The sequence below is a fragment of the Rattus norvegicus genome, chromosome 18 (genome assembly GCF_021556685.1).
Source record: "Rattus norvegicus strain SHRSP/BbbUtx chromosome 18, alternate assembly SHRSP_T2T, whole genome shotgun sequence".
Taxonomy (NCBI): Eukaryota; Metazoa; Chordata; class Mammalia; order Rodentia; family Muridae; genus Rattus; species Rattus norvegicus.
In genome coordinates this window covers 66507775-66526263 of record NC_141551.1, presented here as the reverse complement: position 1 = coordinate 66526263, position 18489 = coordinate 66507775, and the positions used below count along the sequence as shown (strand labels likewise).

Below are 18489 nucleotides of genomic sequence, written 5' to 3'. Positions count from 1 at the left end.
TTCCCCAGAGGATAACTGAAAAGCAACTGGCTGTGAAGAGTGTTTTTAACATAGGTTCAGACAAGAGTACACTTAGATACAAAACAAAATAAAATAAAACTACACAGATAGACCCAATGCCCAATGATGCTGTCAGATGCCTTGGAAACCAATGACACCAGTCACATTGGGATATCTTCCCTGCTTTTGCAATGTGATGATATTTCTCTGGCTAATGCCCTCAAACCTTGTTTTTCAGTTAACTTTGTTCTTTGCCTTTTCCATTCTTTGATATTCTTTTAATAGTTTCATTTGTGCATACTCGTGGTGGTTTCCTAACTTGTCTCTAGATCCACAAGAAAGAATACCCTTGGCAGGGAATAGAGAGGCAAAGATTAAAACAGAGACTGAAGGAACACCCATTCAGAGCCTGCCCCACATGTGGCCCATACATATACAGCCATCCAATTAGACAAGATGGATGAAGCAAAGAAGTGCAGGCCGACAGGAGCCGGATGTAGATCGCTCCTGAGAGACACAGCCAGAATACAGCAAGTACAGAGACGAATGCCAGCAGCAAACCACTGAACTGAGAACGGGACCCCCGTTGAAGGAATCAGAGAAAGAACTCGAAGAGCTTGAAGGGGCTCGAGACCCCATATGTACAACAATGCCAAGCAACCAGAGCTTCCAGGGACTAAGCCACTTCCCAAAGACTATGCATGGACTGACCCTGGACTCTGACCTCATAGGTAGCAATGAATAGCCTAGTAAGAGCACCAGTGGAAGGGGAAGCCCTTGGTCCTGCCAAGACTGAACCCCCAGTGAACTAGATTGTTGGGGGGAGGGCGGCAATGGGAGGAGGATGGGAAGGGGAACACCCATAAAGAAGGGGAGGGGGAGGGGGATGTTTGCCCGGAAACCGGGAAAGGGAATAACACTCGAAATGTAAATAAGAAACACTCAAGTTAATAAAAAAAAAAGAAAAGGAAGTATCGTTTGATTCATTTGGGCTTTCAAAGCTCTGGAAATGAACCAGTGAGCCATGGAAAGAAGTTGAAAAGCGTTCTTTCTTTCCACAGTGGAACAGGTTTGCTTTGAATGATAAAAGGACATGAGGTTTTTAATTTGTGAAGGAAGGAAATCATTTAGCTATGGTGTTTATTTATGGTATTTATACATAGTTGGCTGCAGTTCCAGATAGACTACTTACTTAGTATGTATAAGGTCCTTGGTTCAATGTTTAGCAACACACTTTTTCTTAAGGTTTATGGATGCAGCATGAACAATTGTTAGCATTTAAGAGACACTGGGTTCTATTCCCAGCACCAAAAATAAAACCCCACAGGAAGACCAACACTGTCAACTACCTTGGACCCATGGAAGCTCCTAGACTGAGCCATTAACCAAAAAGCATATGCATGCTGGTCCAAGGCCCCCAGCACATGTGTAATACAGGGCTGCCTTGTATGGCCTCAGTCTGAGAGGATACACCTAATCCTATAGAGACTTGATGTTCCAGGGTGGGGAGATATGGGGGCACCCTCTTAGAGGTAGAGGAGGGAGAAAGGTGAGAAGAACTCACTCACTTAGAGGTGAGGAGAGCAGCATTTGGGATGTAAATGAATACAATTAATTAATAAAAATGTACATGCACACCCATGTTTAAATAAGCTTCAACCATACTCCGCTATCAAATCCTACTCTATTATGACTGTGGGTAACGAATACAGGTTGAGGCAATAAATGCTAGGACAGAGAAGATAGCCATTTGGGATGACAATGCTCCGTGTTAATCACCTGGGAAGTGACTGTAGGAGCGCTGGAAGAGGCAGCTTCTCCAGTGAAGTTGGCCCGGTGCATTCCTACCCTATACTTCTATGTTATGCTTCTCCAAGAAACAAAACTACTAAGAGCTGTGAGTGTGGGAGGGTAGTGGAGGCAAAGACACATGGAGAGAAAAAGAGTTCTAAAGACAGAAAAGTCCCGTGGTCTGCCACTGCAAAATGGAGACCCAGGAATGCGGATGGCATAAGTTTACTTTAGTCTGAAGGCTTGAGAGTTAGAGTATCAGACGGTATAAACCCCTGCTGTAAAGACAGGGGACAACCTATGTCTTCAAATAAGCAGGCAGAGCTTGGGTTCCTCCTCTTTGTGCCTTTTGATTCACTTAAATGATCCACCAATTGGATGAAAAGCATTCGCATACACTGCCACAGAGCCAAAGGCTGACCTCCTAAAGACACAGCGTCACTTACAGGAACATCTGGACATGCTCTGATTTAGCCAGGTTGATGTATAGCATGTCCTGTCCTGGCATCTAAATAATTCTGGTCTCTATTTCACCTTTCTTCAAGTTACATAAACTTACAATGTCAGAGGTAGAGATGCATATAGTATTATGTAATTTCTTATATAACCTGGAAAGCAGAGGTCTAAGGAGGAAAATTTAAAGTGAAGTCACATAGAAACCTTCAGATGCCCAATAGCACCGAGAAGACATTTTCAGGGCAGACACTAGCTTGATGTCATTCGATCTTCAATGGTGTTTGATAGGCTTTTCAATTTCTTAATTAAATGTTGGTTTATTTGTTTGGCACTCCACAAATACAATTCAATCACTAGACATCATATTAGGCTCTCTTGCGAAAATCCTGTCTACCTGGTGGTTGAATTAAATAACCAAAGGGCTGGAAGTTTTCTAAATGTGAGAAATCCATAATGAGAAGGAAATTCTATTCATTCGCTTCTTTTATTCATTGTAATCTTTGAAAGGCAATTATTGTTTAATGGGAAAAAGTAAAGACTTGTATAATCCTGCTTTGTAAGTATTAAACCATAACAGATGAATTCTCTTCTCCGAAAAATAAAATGTAATAGGATAGTGGTAAGCAGGTCATTCCCATCTCTTTTTAGCCTTAGAAAATCGTGTGTGTGTGTGTGTGTGTGTGTGTGTGTGTGTGTGTGTGTGTGTGTGTGTGTACGCGCGCGCGCGCGCATGCGTGTGTGTAAAGTAAAGGACTTTTCTAAACCTGATTTGATCACTGACCAAGAAAGGACTGAAGACATAGAACATGCAAGTGACATGCATCCATCTTCTCATTTTAATATCATTATTATTAGCATACCACACTGTGAGGGTAATTTTAATATAAATGTATGGAGAAAATTAATATAACAGCTAGGTGGGGGTCTTTTAATTCTAGCTATTTCTCCAATAATAACACAGAAAGACCAAGATTTATTTTCAACTTAAAGTTCATTAACTAGGCCTTATAATTCTATTCTAATCCTCTAATATAATCTGCTCCCTCCTCAGACAAAATCCCTGAGACACTTGCATTTTTGTATTGGCCTGGCCCTCTGGGCTTCAGGTGTGTTCTGCCTTGATACCTTTCTGAACCCCTTCCTCCAGATGAATCTCTCTTGCTCTTTTTCTCTGCCTCCTCCCTTAGATTCTTGACATAAGCATTACATACAATGCCATATTGGATTGCAACATGTTGGGTTGAGGGCAGAGAAATCACCATTTGAATAACACAAGGATAAACTTTACACAATGCACAATAACATTATGCCTGTACCATACACTTAGCTTTGGCATGTCTGCCCCACAGATTAGAATGGACATAGATACTGTTAAATACTTGGAACAAATATAAACCCACTCGGCATGCCAATTAGCCTCCTTTCACTGCACTTTGTCCTCAACTTAACAGTTATAACCCTGCTGCTAAGATTACAACATACTAGACAGCAGGCTATGAACATCCCATGGTAAATAAGCTGCATCTAGGTAAAATCTGTTAGTGCTATGATGCCCCCAGACCTCTGGACCAGAAATGAGGTAAAGGCTAAACATTCAAAGTGTTTCTCAATGTAGTGATCAATGTTATAAATTTGGAGTGTCAGTTATGTTGGCCCTGGAGAGCCAGTAGACATGTCACAAAACCCACGCAAAACTAGGATGCAAAAGCAGAATGATTAGGGTTTCACGAACTCATGGATACTTTGAATGGCCATTTGCAAAATAAAGGAGCAAAATGGAGCACTGGTGACATTGAGCTAATATTTGTCGGCTTGACAGCAACTGTGGCATCCTTTGGCATAGCTGCCAGCTAGGATATTAAATTCTTCATCATGATCAGCTATTCAGATACTGATAATATCATGATGATCCTATAAAGAACCTCACATGAATGTATTTCCCATTAGGATTTACCATACAATGACTATTTTTTTATTTATTTATAGATATGCATATAAGTTTACTTGGGGATTCTTAAAAAATTCTTTTTAGGCTGTATTGGCTAATCCTCTTTGGTTAGATCACTGAACGTGCACTAACATACATAGAACTTAATACCTGAACAGAGAGAGTTTATAAAACAAGAAGTCGACGGTTAGTCATGACAGAAGATTGCCCAGACTTGCATTGATGCTTGGTTAGGTAACAGTCACCATTGGTGCCCATTTACTTGCCCTCATCATGTACTGTTCTGTGTCTCAAACTCGGACTTCTAAGCACAAGTATCAGCAATGAAATCTTGCTTGAATGAACAAGGTAGATCAGATGTCCCAGAGAATTAACATCATGAGGAGCAATCTTTGGCCAATGATAAATGGTCACTGGCACTTTCTTCTTTCCTTAAGTATGATTAGTTGGATGCTGGCCTGACTCCCAGTGACTTTCCTAAGTATACAGGCCTAGTTGTTCCCAACAAGCCACTATTTATTGCCTCCCTTTCATCCACATTTCAATTCTCCATTCCTTTTATATGTGGGTCTTAGAGTGGTCTTCAAATAATCTGTGTCCCCATACTCTTGTCCTGGGGTCTACTTTTATGAAGCACAACCTGCAATTGAGGTAATCCTTGAGTTAATAATATTTTTGTTAATATAGTTTTATCAAACATTATTTTTCTTAGAGTCTAACCTAGTTAAGTGTTCATTCTGGTAGGTTTTTGCTGTGTCTGAAATAAAAGAATTTAGAGGGCCAAAGAAACACTATGTAAATACAAAATGAGAGATACAGGTAAACTTCAGGTCAATCTGAGCTTTATAAGGCACATGAAATGATATTTTTCCAGGTGGAATTATAAGTATATGATCTATTAGTACTTTAGGTAAAAAAGGCAATTGTCCACTTGTCTTTTGTAAAGCAGTCATTCTAGTTATGATGATGACAATAGAAAGAAGGAGACAAAAGGAGCAAGAATGGTTTCTGCCTCAAAAAAAAAACTAACCTGTCATATTTTTATTGGATATTTTTTACTTATTTACATTTCAAATGTTATTCCTTTTCCCGGTTTCCCATCCATAGATTCCCTATCCCATACCCCCTCCCCCTTCTTCTATGAGGGTGTTCCCCACCTATCCACTCACCCCTTCCCACCTCCTCGACCTGACATACCCCTACAATGGGGATCAAGCTTTGGCAGGATCAAGGGCTTTTCCCCCCATTGGTGCCCAACAAGGCCATCCTCTGCTACATATGCAGTTAGAGCCATGGGTCTGTCCATGTTTACTCTTTGGATGGTGGTTTAGTCCCTAGGAGCTCTGATTTTTTGGTATTGTTGTCCTTATGTGGTTGCAAACCCATTCAGCTCCTTTAATCCTTTCTCTAACTCCTCCAATGGGGACCCTGTTCTCAGTTCAATGGTTGGCTGCATTTGCCTCTGTATTTGTCATGCTCTGGCAGAGCTTCTCAGGAGACATCCCTATTGGGCTCCTGTCAGCATACACTTCTTGGCATCAGCAACATTGTCTGAGTAAGGTGGCTGTATGTATATGGGATGGATCCCCAGGTGGGGCAGTCCCTCGATAGCCTTTCCTTCAGTCTCTGCTCCAAACTTTGTCTCCATATTTCCCGTCTTATATTTTTTAAAGAACTAAAAGTCAAAGAGTTTTGAATGAAAATTCAGGGTTCAAGTATGGATAAACTGAGTCTTAAATACTCATGAAGCATCGACAGGGAGATGTCAGGAAACACATTGTGATATAAGTAGGATTTCACATCTGGACTTGAGATAAAAGTGGAGGAACTGAATCAGCAACCATAGGTAAAGGATTCAGAGATTTCCAAAAGAAAGGAAAGGTAACTCCCTGAGTATCCCCAGCATTTAAATATCAGATAAAACAAGAGAAGCAAGCAAAGCAGACGAGGCTGGAGTGGCCAGTGGTAAGAAGAAGCTAAGAGATGAATCTCTAAATATAATTAAGCCTTGGAAATCTCATAGCAGTACAGGGAATTTCAATTACAGTTCACTCCAATGAGGAATAAAGGAAAACAGGGATTGGCATTGTCTGTGGGTTCTAGAATGATGATAGTCATTCCTAGGATAATCATACTTAGTGTAGCCATGGTCTTCAGAGTACATATAATGCTCATTAACTGTGCAAAATTCTAAATGTGGCTCACTTCACTTAAAAAGGTGTCTTGGCAGCGTACTCCATGGCCATTGGCCATTGGTAACTTTGATAAGGGCTGTTTTAAAGGAGTGGTTTGAGGAAGTAAGAGTAGGGTGCGAATGGGAGACAAGAAAGCTGAGTCAACTTGTGCATAAGCCTTAGGTGGTTGATGGATGCCATGGTACCAAGGCTTTTACACGCTGCCCAATGAATATGATGGGACACAAGGCATATGATAAAGGAAAGATAAAAAACACTGAAAACCCAAAACTCTTGAGGAATAATATACTATACCTAGAGACAGGAGTTAGATAGAAGAATGTTTGCATTCTATAGAAAATGAGAGGAAATGGTAACAAGTTTTAAGGGCTGAATAATGGTGTGTATTTGTTCTGTCTTAATATCCCTTTACAATATTGCTTCATCATTTAGTGATCACTACTACTTATTACTCTAGATAATATTTTATAATTATAACTCAGAATCATGGTACTCCAAATAATAATAATGTCAGCAGTTCTAAAATAATGAGCCGTGGCTAGTATCCCATGAATAGTTAGATGGGTTAATCCAAATGGACTTCGTGGTCAACTAAGTCTAAGAAATACTATTTATTCTATCATTATCTTACATATTCAAAATCTTACACATTGAAAACATATAGTCCTCTCAGTTTAATGTTTAATGGAGTTCACATAAATAAGATTGAGAATTTACCCCCCAAATATATCACATTATAGACAGATATACAATTTTCTGAGCAGTCATGCAGCTTCAAATTATCCAAACTAACCCAGAATCTAGAAGAACACGTCGTTACCTTCAAAGCTTGCCAACCGATGCTGGAGAGCATTACTTCTAATTTATCCTGGGGTTGGCTCTTCGGAATTATCATGTCTTCTTTTAAAGAAAAGCCTTTTTCTTACTTCATTTTCCTTCTTTACTTTAAATTGCTTGCCACCTTTGATAAAATAGTATAGACAATGTTACAGTGACTTGACTCTTAATAAAGTTTGCATGCAAATGCTGTCAAGGGCTTTAGAAACTCTAAATGTATTTTATTTGTGCGTTCTCTTTCATAACTGTGCATATTTATTCCCTTGTAAAACCCTGGAAGATCAAAAAGTCATCTTAATTTAAGGCAAAAAAAAAAAAAATACTGATCTGAAGAAAGAGCCAGGGGCTTTCCCTACACAGAGCTTGAACTAAATAGAATAAAATTAATGGAAAAGTTTCTACTTCTGGCCTAACCCTAGCAACTTCTAATATCCTTTTACAATTTGGGCCATAAAGGTGCTTGATATATTAAATATTAACACAGTAATTGATGAGGAGGAAAGTAAAAGTCAACTGCCTACACTCTATAAATAGAAAGGTAGTGTGATCTCTAACTTTAAAAGATTTCCAAAGAAACAACAAAAAATGTTCAAAAGTCCAATTTGGTTTTCCCTATAAAGAAAATATAGTCCTGAAAATAGCCTAAAACTTTAAATCATAAGAAAAATTTATTGTAAAGTATTTCAGAAAAACTAATCCAGATTTTAAATATTATCAACAAAAATAGTTTCTATGCAGCTGTTATTATTATAAAACTCATGGGCCCTTTGTAGAGGCAAAATGTCCCATTGTACGCGTAGTGAACATTTCAATAAAATAGAATCAATTCTCCCGAGTAAAATTCACCTTTGGGCAAGCAGCATCCAGGCAAAATTAAAACCTTAGAGCCTCTTTATCTGCTATTGAAATGTAGTTCAGAGCATTTTCAGTTCAGTTCTAATATCTATGGAGAGTCAAAATGTCTTTTAATTAAGAAGCAAGTCTAATCACACCTAATGCTTTTGCCATGCCTTTGACACAGGATGAGAAAGGTCACGAAATTGAGTGAGTTCGATGCCATTTGATTGAACTGCTTAAAAATGATGTTGACTTAACAGTGAAAGACTATCCAGTTTTTAAAGATAGTTAGAGAGGTTAAAAGACTCCATCAAAAAATTTTAATCAGTCAAAAATCAACTTATTTCAACATGATCTACCATAAGTCTAATAATCATCCATTGTTTTCAGCTGTGAAAAGAGTGCAAGTGAATTGTGTAGATTCACACTAATTAATAAGTTCAAAATAATTATCTACTAAAATAATACAGAATAGTGAAAGTATGTCTTTTTAAAAAAAAGTATGTCTTATATTACACAGGTAATATAAGGCCTTGCTCACAGTAGATTCTAAAAATGTACTAATGTAAATATGAAAAAATAATAAATTATTGAAGATAATAATAAAGTCACACTGAACTGTTAAACAGACACAAACCTAAAGTGGGGTCTCCCCAGACTACTAGCAGCTGTGAGAATTTATAACTAGACCAAATCATCTTTAATACTGTAGGCTAGACCCACACAGTCACTGCTCTAATGAGTCCCTTAGGTATTCTAGTACTTGCTGGGTTTTGAGGAACACTTGCAGGAAGGCAGAAGCTAGAATATTCGGAAAAGACGAGGAGAATACTGAGGTCAGAGAGATCTGAGAGAGGTCCAAGTTTCCTTCTCCTGCTATAATAAATCATTGACCAAAAGAAGTTTGTAAGAAGAAACATTTCATTGGCTTATACTTGCACATTACAATCCATTATTGAGAGAATTCAAGGCAGAAACATTCAAGAATCATGGAAGAACCTCGCTAGTTCAGTCTCTGGCTCCCTCACAAGCCCGTGCTTAGCTAACCTTGTTGTGTATCCCATAACCTCCTACACAGGGGAATGTCAATGCTCACCGTGGGTTATTGCCTCCTACATCAATGAACCATCAAGACAGTCCTCCAAAGACATGTCCACAGGCAAAGATAATCTGGATAATCCTTCAACTAATCCTACCTTCACAGGTGACCCTAGGATGTGCCAAATTAACGATTAAAGTTAACTGTGACATTTGACTCGGGCTCCTTATTCTCATAATACAATTTAAATGACAGTACAATCTTAACCACTGATTGTTACAATCACTATGATGAACCATATCAACATGTGCTCTGTGTTCATGCAGACATCATTGTAATTTAAATGTGAGAATGGTCTTAGTCTTTGCTATGTGGATGACTATGTAGAGTATGTAAAACTCACACCCAAACAGCAATGCTGCCCTCTGGGGACACTCACATCCTTCTCATAGCTGGTCTTGGAGAAGACTAGATTGTCCCTTCCAAGTTCCTTCCAGAGCTCAAGGTGACTCTCTTAGGTCAGTAATATAAAAAAGTGACTGGAACCCATTGGCCAAGTGTTCAGGCTTTTAGCTTCTTGTATATTAAGGGGAAGAAAAATAGAGATGAGCATTAACAGAAGATCTGTGTTGAATATTAAAAGGCAAAAACTAGTACTCATTTAAGCAAAGGCAGTCATTATGGAAACAAAGTTATTAAACTTTGCAAGTATGAAAGTATACATGGTTTGCATGTATATGTGTGTGCACACATGTGCTTGTGCACATGTACATATGCATATGTGCACAAAGTGCTGAGAGAAACACCCAGGACCTTGCACAGGCTCAATAAAAACTATACCACTGGCAATTCTCCCATTATAACTATTTTTTATGAATACCTCCTTAGAATTGGATGCAAGTTTAGGAAACTTGTCTATGTGAAGCAATGCATATAGTATTTGAGATGTCCGACTCTAAATACATTGATGGCTTTCCCAATGCATTGGTAATAATCAGGAATGCATCTCTGATAAGCTAAGGAGAATAAAAATAAAGTTCTTCCTATTCCTTGACTACTGGTTGTGTTGGTTCTATAATACAAACCTAATTTAGGCTAAGGGTAGGGAATACAATGAGTTCCTTTATCTGGGAAATTTACTTTGGGATAGATTTTAGATATGGCCAGAGATCCCAGAACTTGGAGGTTGATAATGGGGTGTCTGGACTTTGTTATTTTCTCCTGTTTTTAATTTTTGCTTTATGATCAGGGACAACCTCTTACCTGACAAGCAAGATGGTGTGACTGGCTTTAGTCTGCCTCCCAATGGCAACTCCAAACTTAATAACCCAAAAATTGATTATTTGATTTAATTATTGATTGCTCTGCTTGAATATAATGGTCACACTTCCAATCCAGATCCAATTATTTTGCAAGTTGATAGCTTATTCTAATTATAAGATCAGCCTGGACCCAAATTCCAAGGACTCCCAGTCTCCCAGTACAGAAAGTAAACCCCTGAGAAAGAAACAAGGTAGACCAGAAGACCATTTTTCAAAAACAGTCTACATCAGGTGAGCTGACTGGTGATAAGAAACAGATCTGAAGAGCCCAAGAAGGCCCCCATAAGTGTGTTTGATGAAAGTGAGAAGGGATACAGGGCTGGGAGGAAGACGGTGGAGGCTGGAACAGAAGGCTTGGAGAGGAAGCTCAGATCTCTTTTCTCTTTCCTCTCCATCTTTTTCATCTTCCATTGTCATTCATTTCCTCACTTTATGTGCCCCTAAGGCACCTCAGAGGAAGGAATGTCTGGGCCTTCTCAACCTCTGGGAAGACAAAGAATGGAAGGGAGCGTATCAGGTGCCCTATGTTAATCTCAGCACCGGGAGCCACTGTATACTGAGAGATCACCAAGTGGACCCTGTCCTAAGTTTAAAGAGACACACTTCTGAGGAGCTGATGGGTTGGCATATTCTAAACATCAACTGGGACAACTGGGATGTGTCTATGTTGTCCCTGCAACAGAGCTTCGGGTATAAAACAAAGGAGTAACAGTAGGAAGAGAACACCTGAGTCTCTGCTATGATTATTGTTCTCCTATATCTATAAAACTTTTGGCAGTTCAAACATGGCTCAGAAAATAGGTGGAGTGTGTAAAGTAGTCGAATCTGGAACCGTGGTTGGCAGGAGAATGATTTAAAAGAGCTCTCTAAAATGCAACATGCATTCATATTTCAGCCTAAAGCAGAATTTATCAGCAGCTCAGCCCTCAGTCTGACAACAGAAAGAAGGTTGTTTTGTTTTATTTTTTTAAACCTACCTCTGTGACCAAAACACAGGCAATATTTACCACGCTTGGGAGCAGAATGCTAAATAGAGAATGTAACAGTTGTACAAACAGCATGAAATTATCCCCTGGAGGAAAGGTGGCCACACTTCTGTATGGCTGCAGTGAGGCAGGCTGCTTGATTCTGATACAAAGCAGGCAGAAGAACCCCAGGTCAGCCTTCAGTTGCTCATTGGAAGGGAGAAATTTGCTTCTAGATTGTAGATGTCAGCCACCAAGATCAGCCATTACCCTAATCGACAATGAGTTGAAACTGGGTAGTTCCTTGTCCACTTTCCCTATGACAAATCAGGAAAACTTGGGAGTTAAGTAAGCTGAAGTTTAATAAACCATTTAATGTGGGAAGAGAGGAATAAACTGAGCCAAACGATAGCATCCTATACCTATCTAGAGTTTGATTCAGACAAGCCCCAAACCAACGAAGATGGAGTTTTCACAGGACTAGCTGAAAGCTGCCCACATTTAAACTTATCTTTACCTATGTGCTTCCTCTCCTGGACTATGCAAGTGACAATCATGAACTTTATTATGTCTTTTGAACCTTAAAATTACCTGCCAAAACTTTATTTACTCAAGCAATTTGCTAGATGGAATAGCAGGTGACACAGAAAGGGACAATGAATTCCCTGAACAAACATGTGTTCAGCTATCGGCTTGGCTGGAAAACTGCACTGCCCCCAGCTGAACAACAACACGTAGCAACAGAACAAATGAAAATTGGACTACTGTTTGCTCATTTTTGTCGGAGTTAACCAAAATCACTAGGGTGTTTTCCTTCCCTCCCTCCCAGTCTGTCTTCCTCCCAGCATTCTGTTTGATGTCACAGAAACTCCTATCCTTGATTTAGCTGAATAATTTTCCCCATCAAAGATACACCTCATGCCAGCCTCCTCTCAGGTGCCAAGTGAACATTGATGATAACACGCACACACGCGTGCACGCACACACAAACACACACACACACACACATACACACGGCTGGGGGGGCAGAGAAACAGAGAGATACACACACAAACAGACACAGATACACATACCTGCACAGACACAAAGATACACACATAAACATACAAATATAAGGGAGAGAGAGAGAGAGAGAGAGAGAGAGAAAGAGAGAGAGAGAGAGAGAGAGAAAGAGAGAGAGAGGACATACATATACATAGATACATATGCATGCACAGACACACATACACAAAATACACACACACATACACACACATACACACACATACACACACATACACACACACACACACACACACACACACACACACACACACACACACCTTGAGTTCCTTTTCTGCTCTTGCCAGTCAACAGTGAGTCCTCTAAATCCACTTGTACTCCAGGCTTCCTTGAACACTGGAATCTGTTTGGCGAAAGAGTTAAGCGGCCTCTTTTAAAATGCAAGCATGGAGGAGCAGATGGCACATTTGCTGACTGGGGATAAGCTGCTCTCGCTTGGGTTTCAATTCCCTCCCTCCACCTGGCATCCCAGACAGCTGTATCAGCTCCATCTGCCCACCTTGAAATCATCAGGTGAATGCTCCATTTTCTTAATTGAGGTTAAACTAACCCAAGTAATCAAAGACAGGTATGGGATGTTTCCTGTCATTACCACGTCTCTGATCTATGAGGTAACCGCCGTCTCTCCCTGCATACATAAGCTGCACTTTAATATTGAAAAGCTTAGCATAGTGAGTTAAAAGACAAATAAGGATGACAGCCAGGTAAGCCTCCTTTAAAAGGCTTGACATTTTCCTCCCTTCAAACTAAACTTCTTGGGCAAATTCCTACTCACTCAAGAAACTTAATAGTGAACAGCCAGCCACCAAATCTTCCTGCCTGGAAGAGGCTCAGGCCTCTCTGGTCAAATAAATCTTGTGGAAGTCAATGGTCCACCATCTGCCCAATGGAAGATCTTGAGGCTCTGATGGAAGGATAATGTTGTCTAGACCTGTATTTATTCATCACACGCTCTAGTCACAGAAACCGAGTACTCGTGCTAGGAATAAGGGGAAAAAGGCAGACAAAACCCCTGTTCTCACAGTGGTCACACTTTAGTGAGGAGAAAACAATTTATGGATACATATAAAGGCACTTAACACTTCAGTTCCTAATAGAAATTTTAAGGAGTATAGATTAACATAAGAGCAACCAAGAACAGGTTACAGTGAGAGTTATGGAAGGAAACAATAGCCAATGGGAAGCCAGTAAGTGACTTGGTAGGAAATAGTAGTGACTTGGTAGGAAATAGTTCAGTTGCTATTCTGAGATCTGTGGCTCCCCAGGATAGTTTCAGTATGTGGCAATATACCTCAAGGGGTCATTGCAGTTAGAGTCTTGGTCAACAGAAAGCAGATACTCGTGGGTATTAGAACTTTTGGAAGATGAGACCTTCTGTGAGGTCCCTGAGTCAAGTGGACATGTTGGGATTTCACAGGAAGTGGCTAGACATGTCCCATTCTCTTTGCTTCTTGGCTTGAGATGAAATTTCTAGCACCAATGTGTCCTCACTATGGTATGAGACCCTCCATCTACTTACCAGAGACCCAGTCACTGGAGTCATACACTGCCTCTCCCTGCTTAAATGAGATGGATAATTGTACTTCTTCTTTAATGTTTTGTTGCTCGTCTTACCATCATTATTCTTTTCAATGTTAGAGAAATATGTTGGAGATGTTAGAAATGTTAGAGATATTAGAGAAATAAGACTATAAGGTTGGGCACCAAGTAGTTGTTTTTACGTAGGTTCATAAGCATAGAAAGTCCACAGATTGTGCATACACATTTTTCTTATTCTTATCTTTTATGTAAATACAATGAGACAGTACATTCATTTTTGGTCTCTCTTCTAGTCTTGAAAAATATGCTTGTGGGCTCTATTGGAATGCTCTAATGCACTTGGAAACCATTTATTCTCATTCTGTAATAACCCTAATGTCTCTGTGTCATGACACATTCATTCTACTCTTGGTGGCAAATGGAGTATTGTCAAGCTTTGAGGTGTAAATATTTTAGGAAGAGTGTCATGATGAACATGTGTATGTCTTTCTGCTGGATTACTAACTCAGAGAACAACTATTAGATTATAGTACCTGCAAATTACTGTGACACCATAGAAACTATCAAATTCAGAATAACTTTTTTATTTTTCTTAGCATACAAGTATTGGATTTTATTATAGCATCTTCAGACAATTAGTTTTTGGTTTTGTTGTTTCTTTTTCCTCTGTTATCCACACCCCCCCATAATCCTTAATGACATGGGCTGCAAAGTACAATAGGTAAAAGTAAAACAGAGACACATGCTGTCAGTTAATTAAAACTCAGCAAATGAGCACAATTCTGAAACTACTAGGTGACCAAAATAGATAAGAATCATACTAAAACCTGCAAACCAGAAACTTGACCAGAGACATCATTTCATACATATAAGATGTATTGATCATATTTATCACTTCTAAGATTCATATGTGTTATGGATGAAAAAATAGTCTAATAAATCTTCAACATTTTTCATTAGTCATCAATAATGAATTGACTCCTTATCTACGAGTATTATAAGTGTGCAGTGTGAGGCAAAGAACATGATAATTACAGAGATATGGGAAATGAGCAATGACTAGAAAGGGATTCTCATGTAATTTCTCTAACCCTGAACTACACTTCAAAATTACAGTATGAACTCAAACTCATAATACAGTCTGTGTGTGTCTGTCTGTCTGTGTATGTCATCTGTCTGTCTGTCAGTCTATCTGTCTGTTCTCTCTCCATTAATGTCTATTGAGAAGGTGTACTATGTTACTTAAATATTTTCTCTCATTGATTAAAAAAAAGGCACTTCATCAAAAATGGCTGGTTCCATTCATAGAGAAGGAACTAAAACATTAGAACAAAAGAAGAGAAAGAAAGTATAGAAAGGCTATTACAATAATGTCAAAGGACTCAGAAGCCAAGTTGAATACGGTTCCACTAGCCAAAGCTGGGACAATTAAATGTCAGTAAGGGTTATAATCATAATGGACTGATGCACATAAAACTATGCAAAGCTACAAATCCGAACTATTGCTAAATACCTCATTAATTCCATTTACTGAATGTTAGAAGTGAGCTCAAAATGCTAGGAACCAGTCAGGAAAATAATGGGTAGAATTAAGCTCTTATGCTATTTGCATAAAACATCACCATAATTGATTTAATAAACTCTTTGCCATATAATCAACCTAACTAATAAACAGAGTGGGAATGATTGATTCATCCTTCAATTAATCAATTATCTAGTGATTACCAATGGATACAAACATCACACAAGAAGAAACAATACTACAGAGAACAAAGGAACCACTGGGAGAAGGATGTCCTGTCTGTGACTGGGTGTTAGTGACATGTTGGCATGTTGAGGCCCTCAATACCTTAGATACATGGAAAATTGACAAAGTCAACTCAGAACACAACCTGGGGTGAGGCTCAGAGGGCGGACAAAAACTTTCTCTGGTTCATGTGTAGATATCTACAATGTGAATGAAGATGACCACCATAAAGACCCCTCGTGCTCCATCCAAGTATTTACAGCATGATGACTGCTTCCTTTAAGAAACTGATCCTACTGAGACTAGCTTTATCTAACCTGTGTGTTTGTCTGTCTTTGTGATTCATCTAGAGACCATAAACTCCATGGTTCATCTGTATGAAGTAAACCTACTTCTCTATTCAACTGTATATAATAAAAACATTGAATTTCTGGTATGTTGCAACTTCTTTATCAGAGAGCCAGGCAATGTCATCAGATCCTAACTTTTCTTTCTTTGTGCCTGTGTACATTTTCCTTTCTTCATTTTCTAGTCAAATCAAGTCCATGGACCCACCCAAGGACTCGGCACAAACCGACATCAGTATATAAAGGATTTTTTTGCCAAAAGAAATCAAGCTTGAGTCTAATTCATCTTCTAAATTGAATCAGCAATCATCAATATGTAGGAAATAAAAAAAAACCCAAAACCATATTATACCACACTTCCTAGATAATAAGTGCATTGATGAAAAAGCCTAAATGAGGGGCACTCCTGAGGCTGCAGAGCGGAAGAGACCACCAACACTGCTCACCCCTGCCCACATCCCTGGCCCAAGAGGAAAATGTATAACGCCTCTGGGCTCCCGTGGGGGAGGGCCCAGGAGCGGCAGGACCCCTGCCTGAGACACCACCAGAACCTGAGGGAAACAGACCAGATAAACTGTTCTCTGCACCCAAATCCCGTGGGAGGGAGAGCTAAACCTTCAGAGAGGCAGACAAGCCTGGGAAACCAGAAGAGACTGCTCTCTGCACACACATCTCGGACACCAGAGGAAAAAGCCAAAGACCATCTGGAACCCTGGTGCACTGAAGCTCCCGGAAACGGCGGCACAGGTCTTCCTGGTTGCTGCCGCTGCAGAGAGCCCCTGGGCAGCACCCCATGAGCGAACCTGAGCCACGGGACCACAGGTAAGACCAAATTTTCTGCTGCAAGAAAGCTGCCTGGTGAGCTTGGGACACACGGAAGCAGAATTTCTCTAGGACCGGGCACGTTCTGTGTTTACCGGAAGTCCCACACCCGCGGATCCCGGCCCGCAGCCGCTCTCTGCCCCCAGACCCTGTGAGAGAGAGACCCAACCGCCTGGTCAGGTGGGCACTCCTGAGGCTGCAGAGCGGAAGAGACCACCAACACTGCTCACCCCTGCCCACATCCCTGGCCCAAGAGGAAACTGTATAAGGCCTCTGGGCTCCCGTGGGGGAGGGCCCAGGAGCGGCAGGACCCCTGCCTGAGACACCGCCGGAACCTGAGGGAAACAGACCGGATAAACAGTTCTCTGCACCCAAATCCTGTGGGAGGGAGAGCTGAACCTTCAGAGAGGCAGACAAGCCTGGGAAACCAGAAGAGACTGCTCCCTGCACACACATCTCGGACGCCAGAGGAAAAAGGCAAAGACCATCTGGAACCCTGGTGCACTGAAGCTCCCGGAAACGGCGGCACAGGTCTTCCTGGTTGCTGCCGCTGCAGAGAGCCCGTGGGCAGCACCCCACGAGTGAACTTGAGCCTCGGGACCACAGGTAAAACCAACTTTTCTGCTGCAAGAAAGCTACCTGGTGAACTCAAGACACAGGCCCACAGGAACAGCTGAAGACCTGTAGAGAGGAAAAACTACACGCCGGAAAGCAGAACACTCTGTCCCCATAACTGACTGAAAGAGAGGAAAACAGGTCTACAGCACTCCTGACACACAGGCTTATAGGACAGTCTAGCCACTGTCAGAAATAGCAGAACAAAGTAACACTAGAGATAATCTGATGGCGAGAGGCAAGCGCAGGAACCCAAGCAACAGAAACCAAGACTACATGGCACCATCGGAGCCCAATTCTCCCATCAAAACAAACGTGGAATATCCAAACACACCAGAAAAGCAAGATCTAGTTTCAAAATCATTTTTGATCATGATGCTGGAGGACTTCAAGAAAGACGTGAAGAACTCCCTTAGAGAACAAGTAGAAGCCTACAGAGAGGAATCGCAAAAATGCCTGAAAGAATTCCAGGAAAACATAAATAAACAAGTAGAAGCCCATAGAGAGGAGACACAAAAATCCCTGAAAGAATTCCAGGAAAACATAAATAAACAAGTAGAAGCCCATAGAGAGGAGACACAAAAATCCCTGAAAGAATTCCAGGAAAACACAATCAAACAGTTGAAGGAATTAAAAATGGAAATAGAAGCAATCAAGAAAGAACACATGGAAACAACCCTGGATATAGAAAACCAAAAGAAGAGACAAGGAGCTGTAGATACAAGCTTCACCAACAGAATACAAGAGATGGAAGAGAGAATCTCAGGAGCAGAAGATTCCATAGAAATCATTGACTCAACTGTCAAAGATAATGTAAAGCAGAAAAAGCTACTGGTCCAAAACATACAGGAAATCCAGGACTCAATGAGAAGATCAAACCTAAGGATAATAGGTATAGAAGAGAATGAACACTCCCAGCTCAAAGGACCATTAAATATCTTCAACAAAATCATAGAAGAAAACTTCC

General features: G+C 40.3%; 1 long non-coding RNA gene across 1 annotated transcript in view; it reads right to left on the bottom strand.

The window, feature by feature from the left end:
• The window catches only part of LOC147999865 (uncharacterized), an 82319-nt gene extending 69412 nt beyond the window's left edge, over positions 1 to 12907 (bottom strand). The window contains exons 1-2 of the long non-coding RNA XR_015643139.1: positions 12713 to 12907; positions 7211 to 7351 (exon numbers count right to left, since the gene is read on the bottom strand). This is a non-coding gene — a long non-coding RNA (uncharacterized LOC147999865). The remainder of the gene's footprint in view (positions 1 to 7210; positions 7352 to 12712) is intronic.
• Positions 12908 to 18489: the final 5582 nt, after the last annotated feature.